Consider the following 12,471-nt stretch of genomic DNA (forward strand, 5'->3'; position numbering starts at 1 on the left):
AACAGTCCTTTGAAAGTAATTATTTACTTTCCAAAGTATACATACTCATACGCGTTTCGTTATAACGGCATAGTGTACGTCATATTTAGCCATATGTACAATTGTTTACGTAATTTACATTCCTGTCGTGGAGAGAAATCAGATTTCGCAATATAGATATCGCATAGTCTTCCTACCACGACAACGTCTAAAAAATTAATTATTTCTTCCTTGATTTCTTTAAAAACTTGCAACCATGTGAAAGAAATAAAATAATCACGCGGCGGCTCTCACTTCGTTCCTACTGGTCTCGCAGATAGACGTCTTTAGCAGTAAAATTGTAAAGATGGAACTTGATTACTGTGTTTGTAAAAAAAGTAACATTTGTTCTTTGGTTGCTATCAATTGCAATCGCTCAAACTTGAAATGAATTAGAGGAAGAACCAATAAGACTTGGCGAAAATATAGAAGGAGTAATTATCCACGAATACTAATGTAACGATACTAATGTAACGTATTTAGCGGCCGCTCTGAGAGAATCCCGAGCACGTGTGCCTCGCTTATGTCGCCGCACGTGAGAATGGTGCTTTAAGGTGCGTGGACACAGCGGGGGCTGGTACGCGGTAATCTGAGATGCTCCGTTTCTTATCAGATCACATCACTGATTCGCGTGCCTTGCGGCTAAACTCTTTGACAGTGCCGACACGTATCTGCCTTTTGACCCCGTTTTTCTATTTAGGCGTAGCAGGAAGTAAAAAGAGAAAAAAATATATTCTTGCGATTTACATTTTGTACATTAAACGATGCAGAATTTTCGAAAATAATAGAAAAAGCGAGAAAAGAGATAATGGAAAATTATATCAAATTTTTTTTTTTGGAATCTATACACGTGCCATTGAAATATGTCAGAAATATATATAAAAAGTCGAATATAAATTTATTGTTTGAATGCAAAATAAAATATGCATTCATGTCGCTCCAAGAAATCTTTTTAAGGATTGATGAATAATTTGAAATATAGATACATCGCAGTTTTATTATTCAAACGATTCCCTCTGCATTTGTAAATAGTTGACTATGCGAATTAAGAAATACAGTTGCAACAGAGCTATTATATATACTAAAGAATATATAGATCCTTTGTTCTGAAATAATTTGTATGTTTCGTTACGAAGTTCAATTATAAGTTACTGTACATCTAAATCGGGGTTCGAAATGCACAATTATACTTACGCCTACGCGTTATATAACGAAACAAGTTGCGATTAAATATTCCAGTCGTAAAAAAACTTTTTTCGAGCACGGGAGAAGTTTCATTTAAGAATTTTTTATAATAGCAATAGTATACAATCGGAGTTTATGAAATATTCATAAATCAATTATGCAATCCGCTCGAAAGCGTACTAAGCAGACCGTCACAATTTCGTCTGACTCACTGACAACTTCGATAAGAAATAAATATTTTAATAATTTGCTTTCCTTTTCACATATACACGATATATTCTTTATTATATTTTGTGTACATAATATAGCTATAATTTAGGAAAATATATAACTAACGAGAGTTTTATATATATATCCATCAGTTGTGCACATCTAAGTCAATTATGTCATGTTCATCAAGAACAAATTGCTGATGATTTAGTTTGCAATCCTAAATAAAAATATATATGATTCTAAGATAGACAGTTACAGATACACTTTCAACAGATCGCGTAACAGACTTTGACATATAGTTTTTTCGCAACAGTGTGATTTAAATACGCGGATTTCATATCTTTTATCTAATTATACCCGCGCTTCGCGAAATCTACCATCTGACAGTCCGCGTTACATACAGCAGAGAATCACGCAGAGAGTCACGCCAAGTCCTAATTATTTAGATAACCATCGTAGCGGTTTTAATTATTATTCCCTCTCCCTCCCCCTTCTATCGCTGCTCCGTTTGCCGGTATGCTAATGGCACTTAATGCAGATAGCAACACCGATATTAATTTTTCTTGGCTTACCATTTACTAACTGCGAACTTGCAGTTGCGAATGCGCGTGCAACGAACGATGATAAATTTAAAAATCCGGAAAGGACGAACAACCATCAGCTCTATTATGCATGCCTGTTACGTAATACGCCCGTTTTTCCGGCTAGCTGATATGAAGTACGACGGGAGATGCTTATTTATGTAAATTTATTAAATATAGAGGTACTATAGAGATTGATATTGTAGATTACGAACCAAAATAACGTAACAGAGAGGAATAAAACTGGCTCGTTTATTCTGTGCGAAATACATACGTTACGTATACCTGTTGGATAATGTCTCATTAATAACTTATTTATACCAACGCGAATACAAATTATATAATTTTCGATCAATCTATATATTTCACCTTCGGATAAGTTGGATCGTTCCCAAGGGCTGTTGAGAAAGGTGAAGGAAAGAAACGAAAACACCAGCAGGATGGCTCCGCGAAGATCCGTAAAAGAAAAATGGGACGAAGCATATTAAATAACGACGATGTCGATTAGTATTGACAACGGCGATTAAAGAGCCCGAATTGCCAGTCGGTAATGACCGAGCAGCCTGCGCGAGCACAGTGAGCACTGTAATTTCATTGATAATATTTAAATACGGGCTTTTGATAGCTGTCTTCTCTCGGCTGGCATTAGCGCGGGCCCGAAGGCTTCCTCTCCCCCTCTCCCACCTTCTGCCCCAACCGTCCGAATCATCCGCCCCTAAAAGAGAGAGACGGGCAAAGAGGCGTACTATTTATCGACCTGGTCCCATCATTATTTCATCGAACTCTTTCATCGCCCTGCCTCGTTAATCGATGATCCGCAAAGACGAAACTCGACCGCCAGAGACTCGAGTCGATTTATCGATCATTTGAAATGTAACAAAAAATTGTTTCTCAATCTTGATACTATACGATAATTAATTTATTTCTATAATCCCGTAAAAGCTTCGCGCTCGTTTCCGAATTTTGATTCCGATCAATCGCGCAAATCGATTTTACGAATAATACGTGGCACTGAAAGGAAGCCAGAGAGAGAATGAAAAAGAGAGAGAAAAAGAGAGAAAATGAGCAGTGAGAGATCGGCGGTGTAATTATCATGCAAACGAGACGCGATGGTTATTTGCTTAAATATATACACGCGAATTGTTTAGCGCACGACCGCGCACCTTTAATTAGCGCTACTCTACCGTGATCGTAATCGCGGACCGCGCAATTCTAGGGTTAATGTGCATTTAATTCACAATACGGGGAGAAACAATACGGCTAGCATGACCAACGTATTCCTTAGACTTTCGTCGGCGAACGCGCTCATATAATTCAAATACCGACAAAGTGTAATCGCTTCCCAAGAAAATTCTGACGTGTAACGCACGCAAAGAATGATAATATTTTGTACGCATATGTGAAATATATGTATAGTCCCCCTCAATACTAATTACAAGAAATATAAAATTATATATGAATCACATGTTGCAATTATTGTTCGTTTCAAAAAGGGAAAATGTTCTTTTACATAATATAATCGAGCAAAAATCAAGAATTACTATAATGTAGTTTTGTGTGTCTAATATTTATATATGTGTAATATTTGTATACCTTTATGAAGATAGTAGAGTACAAAGATAATACTTTTTAATAAGATGCAAATTACCCTGTAACATTATATTTTTGAATGCACATTTGGAGAGATAGGAAACGGAAAGCAAATAAATGGGATTTTTGCACACAAATACAATCCGATACAATCTAATTGGATATGAAATTAAGTCAACGAAATTCCGACAAAAATAGCAGCGCGGCGCGGTGCGGTGAAATTTAAAATTTATATCTTCTGCCTGCGCAAGCGGGCTCTTTCGCGTACGTTGATGCATCCGTCATCTTTTTCTGCAGAGTAAGAGTCCCCTGAGTGCATAATTGCACTACTGTATACAACCTCCTCGAACGAGCATCAAACGCTCACTGAGAAACTTCGTCGTTTTGTTAAAAAGAAAGAATATTTAATCAAAGCAGCATTTCTTGCATCGCGAAGAAATTGAATTTACCGTCGTATTGAAAGTATACAAACAGATTAATGGCATCGACGCAGTATTGCAATAATTTGTATTGTAATAAATAAGCGATTAAATTTTGTATATATAAAAACTAGATAATAATGTTTACTTAATTAATAGAAAAATAAATATTATAATTAGATTCGTAGCAATAAACTAAATAATTAAAAAGGAGATCGAGCTAATTTTTACATTACGGAATTTTCTAATCCACGATACATAACTTCGATCCTAACTTCACGATCCTCGGGATCGTACTATGTCGATCCGATTGATTCCTGCGATTTTAACGGTTCACGGTCACGAGAAGGCGGAGATGTCGCGTGCTCGATCGCCGCACCCAACATCTACCGTTGACGTGAATGACGGGTAGGTTTTCGTCGATTCACGGTCTCGGTCTGGCTCGGTTCCAGTCCGGTCAAGCGACATTCTGTGCCAGTATTGGCGTAAGTGTATCTTTGTCTAAAGTAGATCTTACTTCTAAGGTCAATGTGAAATAATTCAAGCTTGCAAATGCACTATTATTGCCAGACAATTCTATATCGGACTGTATGTCTACTATAGTAAACGTAGCTTTTTGTAACAAGTTTGATCGCGACAAGAAGAAAAGAACGGAGAGAGATTTTACAGTGTTTTCATAGCATCCTTCTCGCGGAAACAAATCGTTTCGTAACGATGCCCGATCGTTTGATTCTCGCTGCGATCGCTCGTTTCGCGAGATGCCCCCGTGTTTTAGGACGAGGCGGTGAAGACGAAGAAAGAACGACAGAGAGAGAGAGAGAGAGAGAGAGAGAGAGAGAGAGAGAGAGAGAGAGCGAGCGGCGCTTCTTCTTACCGGTCGGTTCTTCGTTTCGATGTAGGTAATCATGCGCCGCATTCCCCGAGTGCCGCGGAGATTTTCGGTTTCATTGTATGCGAGGGGTTGAGCCCGAACCGAGAGGAGTCCTCTCCCGGGTTCGAGGCAGGAAAAAGAGAAGCCGCGAGACGCAGGGCGAGGAAGACATCGCGCGGAAAGAAGGAGAGGAGGAGGATCGCGACCACGCGGACGAAGAAGGGGGAAGATGAAGAAGAAGAAGAAAGAGAAGAAGAGAGGGAGGAAAACGGGGAGAGAAGCAGCGGAGCTGCCCGCAGATTCATCGTCCGTCTCCGTGGAAGCAAACGACGCAAAAACTGGCGTGCATTGTCCCCAACTGTGAGCTCGGGGAGGGGGTGAGCAGAGAGGGAAAGGAAGAGAGGAGAATTATCTGGCAAGGAGAGAAACGAAGAGAATCTCTCTGTTTCTCTCGTCGGTAGAGCCACGCATACCGGCTCTCTACGTTCCACTACGTTCTACCGAGAAAACAGCAAGGATAGCGAATGGTAAATGGGAAGGGAGGGAGTGCGCGGTTGATTTGATTTTTAAATGCAAACAAATCTACATCCCGTGGCAAAAGCGCCGCCGATCGACGTTATTCTGCGCCGACGCGGTAGATCCGGTAGAAGAAGGGCTGAAGCGTCATCGTCAAACCTGCCGGATATTTTTTTCAATCATCCAAGACCGCCACGGAGAGACCGCTGATCCTTATTCTTCTGTTTTCCGTTCGTTTCGTTGTTCCTCTCCACGCGAGACAATCCGATCGATTACTCCCACGATATAATTGTCAGAATCGCGATTAAAGACGGATATAAATATCGCGCCTGATTTGAGAATGATGAAGTATTAAAATAAACAAACATTATAAACTCAATTAAAATTGTGGTAATAGAGTTAATTAGTTGTACTATAGTCAAGATCGGTCTCTCATCCCTATTTAGAAAATTAATCAATAAGCAATTTTGACAATATCTAAAATTCATCTTTTAACATACGATATCGGACAAGAGAGTTTTAAAAATACACGATCGGATAAGAACTCGGATGTGTCTTGCGAATACATGGTTCGCGATACCGATAAGAGCCTTCCTTGTCGTGCATACCGAAAAATTCATCGGCGATTTGTATCTTCGCTCTGCCTCGATTTCTTTCCGGTCCCGGCGCAGTGGCGATCGGAGGAAAGAAAGGAGCAAGTCGGGCGAGTCCTCTTTGGTTCCAAGTAGGGTGTAATTGCCGCTTCCGATGACGAGAGGAACGACATTGCTACGATTGCTACATGCGCGCGTCAGCATTCATAAGTTAAGGAACCGGCGGATAACGTCCTCTGCTCTCCCGCGCCCGTGCGGAGGTTTCTCGACCGCGGAAGAAAGAAGCAGAATGAGCGATAGGTCGGTCCAAGAACTCTGGGAGCGAACACGCGGCCGATCGAAATGGCCAAAGGGTACGGAGAGGAGGGAGGGAGAGAGGGGCGGAGTAGAGGGAGCATAATTGCCGGTGGATTAATGAGACGGCATAATTGCACGATAATCGACCATCGTTTTATTAGGCGACCGGATCTTCTCTCCTTTCCCTTTCCCCTCCTCCCCCTTCCACCCGCCGGACCTGGAACTCCGGACCGCAGTCAACACAGAGGACACCGTTCCGTCGCGATCGCATATTATTATGACGAGAACGAGGACTGTGCGCGGAGGGGCGCGGTAGGCAGGTATGTCAGGCTGGCCAGAAATGACAATTACCGAAGACGCGGTTAAACGCCGTCCCCTGTCGTCTCCCTCGGCTGTCGATTCCAGGGCACGTGGAATGCAATGTCATTGCTGTTTAACAGCCGGTATTATTCTTACAAAGCGCAATCTTCTCGGCAATATGAAAAAACCACACTTAAGGATAATGTCTAAAAGAAAAATAAGAATGTCTTCTAAATGTTTCTACGTCCATTTAAATGCATACACATATTTAATGGTAGATAACTGTTGTGACGTACGCGCATAAACGATCGCGATATGTCACTTTACTTTTGCGCGCGTGTAGCCCGCGAGACTGGAGAGTCTCTAAGAGAACTAGTCTTGTGCCGGTGTCCGTTTCATACCAGCTCAATCTCTAAGCTATTCTCGTATCCCTAGACGGTCGTCGAGGGCCGTTGGCTTCTCGGAGATGAGGGACTAAAAACCCGCGGACGCGCATCGCAGAAAGACATTTAAATGATGTCGCCGCGGCTCGACTTGAGAGAGGGAGAGAGAGAGAGAGAGAGAGAGAGAGAGAGAGAGAGAGTCACAAGCATCAGGAGTAGGAATAACTCAGAGAGCGGTACGCTTTCCCCTCGTCCCTCTCGTTTCCCGTTCGTCCTCTGCCACCGAAAGAGAGGGTTAGAGATGAGCTAGACGGACGGACGAACGGAGGAAGAGACGCGGCTCAGTCAAGACGCGGTCCAGAGTGACATTGCGAAGACTCCTCTGCATTCCCTCTTTTCTCTCTTTCTCTCTCCTGATATCCACCGCCGTTCCTTCCACGACGGTGTTCCACGGTGACGAAAGGTGAAGTGGAGCGAGGTGGAGAGCGCGGCGGAAGAAGAAGGAGGATGCTAATCAGATGCCGACAGCGGCGGCGACATCAAAAGGCGGGTAGCGTCAGGGCCTTGTCACCAGCTTTCTCTCTTTCTCTTTCTCGGAGAGCGCGCCTGCCTCGCCTTTATTTGAATGCGCTATCGTTGGAATATGCGACGATGACGAGCGCGCTTTTTTGGGATCCCCCAGGGACCGACGGGATGGCGTATGATGAGAATTGTTTCAGGGATCTTGACGGGCAGTATCGGGGCATCGTCGATTCCGAGTCGTTACTTCGAAAAGGTACAATAGCGAAGCGCCAAAAATCAAGACGAACGCGAAGAAAATCTTTCTTGCGTTAACGAATATCTCACCAAAATTTTTTTTCTCAAAATTAAATGAATTAAATATTATAAATAATTATAATTTAAAATGGCCGAACTTAAATAGATGGACAGATATATTCGAGAGAGGATGAATATTAAAATCATTAAGAAACGCAGCCGACGTACGTGACCGATATACGTAATATGCGAAGAAGCTCTCCACACATTATTGATAACCCCGTTTATGCGAATAGGGTAGGAATCTATCATGTAATCGCACGCGCGCCTCGAGGCAATGATCGGATCTCAACTGAAATGAGCGAGGATAATTATTGCGTGGTTGCCGACTGACTGTTTAGCGAAAGTCGCGTTCTCGTGTTACGGAATAATTACATAGACATAGAGCCATTAGCGCCGCGGCGCTAACATTTATAAGAGTGTTTGTCTACGTCTACGATCTAACACAAACCGGTAAATGTTTCTAGTAATTATTTCCGTATATTTTTATATACAGCTCCGTGTTCTAATATACGTTCTCGGATTTACTGAAACGGAAGCGCTTGTGCATCGTAAACGCTTATAACGTTGTAATATTTCGTATTAAACTAGAAAAACAGAGCGCGTTCGCTACACAATAGAAATTAAAATGGTTATATTTACATGATGTAATTGGATCGTAAATAAAGTGGGCCTGCAGAAAAAAAATAACGAAGTTCATATTAAATTAATATAATATTGGACGCGTCTATGTAAAGAATATTTGTATAACGCTATCACTAGTGTACATAATTAAATTATGCAAATTAAGAAAGATTATAAAATTTTGAAAATCTATATTTTTGTTGAATTTCGATTAAATGCGAATTCGCCGTCTAAAATGTTAAAATTCGAGTTTTAATTGTTCAAATAATTATTCCCTATTATATTAGTGGCAACGTATTATTGTACCTTAATACAATTAACATGTAAAAACAGACACCCAGATAGTTTCAATTATCACTTCTACGACAAATCAATGAAAAATCAAAACGAAAGAAGCGTTGCAAGTCGTACGCGGATAATGTGTTAAATAACTCATATGTGATGCCGATATAACATATACACCGAGGAAATATATCATATCGCACGAGAGAGAGAGAGAGAGAGAGAGAGAGAACGGGCTGGTTAAAGTTAAGAGCGGGGCATAAAGATGTTGTTTGAGACGTCGGACACCTGTGCTCCGTTCTCTGCCTAAGCTCTGCATATACTCTCTTCTTCGTTCCGAGATTCCCACCTCCTCCTCTCACACGAGAGATCCTTCCCACCCTCCTTTATCCCGCGAAACGCCGCTTGTGTGGAAGCACACGCACGTAACGTACCGCTGAACGTTGCACGTAAAACGTATCCTGCATTAAGATGCAGACGATGATAAGGACGGCTTTACGATCTCACGCTCCGACGATTCATAGCCCGACCGATGTATGAACGGTCGTCGTTCACCGATCTTCTCGCGCGAGTCTACTGAGCCGACTCTTCCTTTCGCGGAGCCTTTCGGTGAGAACGCCCAACGCGGATTGATTACAGATCAAGAAATGAGTGAATCGCAATCGAAAGATGCGCCCGATTCCTTTTTTCCGCTGCTTTCGATGTCGGTTCATTTACAATTTACACGATACGTTTACTCGTGTATTTAATTAGCGTGTGTCAGTTTATCAAAGTATTGATATGATAATCGAGACATATTGTTAATTATCGTTATATCTAATAGATTATACATCGATTCTGTGATATTCTTGCAAAATTACGAGACGTGAGAATTGAATAAAAATACGAGTATATAAATGGACGCGAAGGATGCAAATGTATCAGAATTTTTAAACCAAAAAGATTTAATATTTAAATATTTTAAGTTTCTCGAAAGAATCCGTTGAGAGAAACACCTGGTACTTGATTATTATTTTCTCGACGCATCTCCACCACTTTCTAGAGAAATATACGTCCAAATTTCAGCGAGATGGATTCGTTATGTCACGTAACGAGAGAGAGGAGGAGGAAGAAGGGCCATCATTGACAATGCGTGCAGACGCGTACAACGCGTACGAACGGACGGCGAGCACGATGACGCCTGCTGGATGCGTTCGAGTAGTCCTGGCGCATCCTGTTGCATATTTCACCTGGAGAACCCTTTTAGCCGTTTCAGCGCGGTTACAGGGCTCACGGGCGTGTAAATCAAACGCGCGTTGCCCGCCTGTAAATCTCCGGGTAAATACACACCGTCGAGATAATTTACGCAGCCGCCGAGCGTACACTCGCTCTCGCCCTTCTCCTCTTCCCGCGCAATCGCTCGGTCCTTTTCTCTCCTCGTCTCTTCCCCGTATCCTTCGGACAAGTCTGTTTTTCGGATGCGCCGAGATCGTGGATCCGGATGTCCCGGAAGGCGAGGAGGCCCCGTCAGGACGCCTCGTTATACCGCATCGATCGTTACGCTATAAGAACGTCGATACGCTGATAATTTGTGACGTCAGAGAACGCACCGAATTATTTTCTTTGTATCGTGTATGTTACTCGTCGTGCAATTGGCGCTGTGATATTTCGTATCGTACTTTAAGTGTGTGTATTGTATTTTTATATATTAGATTCTTTAAATTATATATATTCAAGAATGTTTAGAAATTTGTATTTTTTTTGGATATCTACTAGGAAAACGTTAGAAATTGGTAAGAAGATTTTTATTCCCTGAAAAAATTAACAAACTTTCAGGCAACTTTATCAAGACCTTGAGAGAGCTTCTGTCAAAATTATTACTTCCAAAATTTCATTTTTATTTCACGAATGGGCGAGTCAATAACATAGCTGTAGCAAAACTTTATATATATATATATATATAAAATCTAATATTTGTAACGTTTGAGACTCTTAATGTTTTCTCATAAATAAGAGAAAAGAATTAAGAACCTCGAAGATAAGCATTAAAATTATTTTTAAAATGCTCTAATTTTTGTCTTGGAAATTGTCTTGGAATAAAAAAATCAGAGAATTTTTTCCCCAAAGTTTACGTAAATATCCTATTTCTATTCTCGCGTATGCTCCGAAAGAACTTTACTCGAAATATGCACTTATTATGATCGCAGTCGTATAATTACGGGCGACGTATGCGAAGCCATAAATTATTCCGACAAGCAACGTAATCCGATGAAAAATATCGCGAATCTTATCAGACACGATGCGAGCTGAGATCATCCGTTAGACCATCGTTGGCTCGTATTTTATCGCATCGGCGTACAATTCGCAAGTATGTATCTAATGCACGTGCTGCGCACCAACCAGATGCGTCGAGATGTACGGTCTGTCGACCGCCGGGTTTAATGGAGGCAGCGAGGTGACGACAGGTGGGCCAGGTCCTTGATAAATGGGGTGAGAACTCGCGGTTACTTATCCACCGATGCATCAAATCTGTCCATGCCGGCGAATCGCCTGTATTAAAAGTATAGCAGCTATCCACGAGAGATCCGGCTTATTCCTTTAATCCCTCCCTCGCTCGCTGATGAGACAGAGACGTTTCACGCGACGGCTGATAAGAGAGATAACGATACGTTGATGTCAATGTGTGTTTTCTCACGTTGACTCACGCAAACATATACTCGCGCTCTCCTCTTGGAATCATTGAAATGATCGGGTTTACATTGATATTTTCATAGAAGTCATGCTGTAAGCATTTCTATCTACATGATATTGTGTTGTAGAGACTCTATCTTCCGTCGAGCAAATGCAAACGTAGCTGCACGGGCGTAGCGAGCTTTCAATTAAACGCGGATTAAAGGCGATTACAACGCGGCACTTGGCTTAACGCATTGTCCGAGTCGCGTCTCCATTCCGGTTATACCGGACACTGTGAAAATATCGTCTACCGGACGTCCCGCTGGGCGTAGGATCTAGCACCGAGTGCACTCGTAGCTGCATCCTCGCATAACTCGCGCTCTACTCTCGCGCAAGCGAGAGGCGCGTTTACGCACGCTCGCCCGCGTATATATATGTATATATGCGAAGCCGTTCTTTCGCATTATTTATCACTTCGACTTACCGATACGCGCGCATTTTTCGAGCTGTGCTTGCAGAAATCATGTCCCGGATCGTCTTTTCTTCGAGGTCGGAAGGTCAATCCTCGACATCCTGCTCGCACGAGTCTTTCCGCACGCGAACCGGCGTCAGATATTTCTCTCGCGAGCATTTGAATCGATACAATACGAGAGTCATGCCTACTGCATTTCACCGCGATAAAGTGCATATAAAGGCTGGGTCTTGCGATGTAAATACGTGTGAGAATTGTAACTCACACTTTGTGTTGTTCTCTTTCGTTTTATTTAAATTTACGCTGACGAGTCGGACACGAACAAATTTCTGTACGGAGTTTTTTAAAAATAAATTACGTGAAAATTTTCGATCTCTCTCATTATTAGTTTTGAATTAAAAAACTGATCGATCATCGTTTCCAGTGAAATCTTCGATCGCAACTTCTTTTCTTGCGTAAGATTCAAATAAATCGCATACATTACATAATTATTCTGCATTGCGTACCCCATGTGAATGTCAATCTTTATTCGCGCACTTCCATCTACATCTCCGTCGGCCAATCTTCCGCACCTGTCGATCCACCGGTCGTGAATTACTATCGTGCAAACCTCGGATTGGTCGTGCGTCGATGAATGTACGTAAGGTCTCGGTTTCATT

The 12,471-nt window shown here is 41.9% G+C and overlaps 1 long non-coding RNA gene across 2 annotated transcripts in view; it reads right to left on the reverse strand.

The window, feature by feature from the left end:
- Positions 1 to 12,471, reverse strand: part of LOC138937557 (uncharacterized) — a 98,608-nt gene that overhangs the window by 32,013 nt on the left and 54,124 nt on the right. The window lies entirely within an intron of this gene.

This window comes from Polyergus mexicanus, unplaced genomic scaffold, assembly GCF_030449975.1.
Source record: "Polyergus mexicanus isolate NDT 795.1 unplaced genomic scaffold, iyPolMexi1.0 SCAF_11, whole genome shotgun sequence".
Taxonomy (NCBI): Eukaryota; Metazoa; Arthropoda; class Insecta; order Hymenoptera; family Formicidae; genus Polyergus; species Polyergus mexicanus.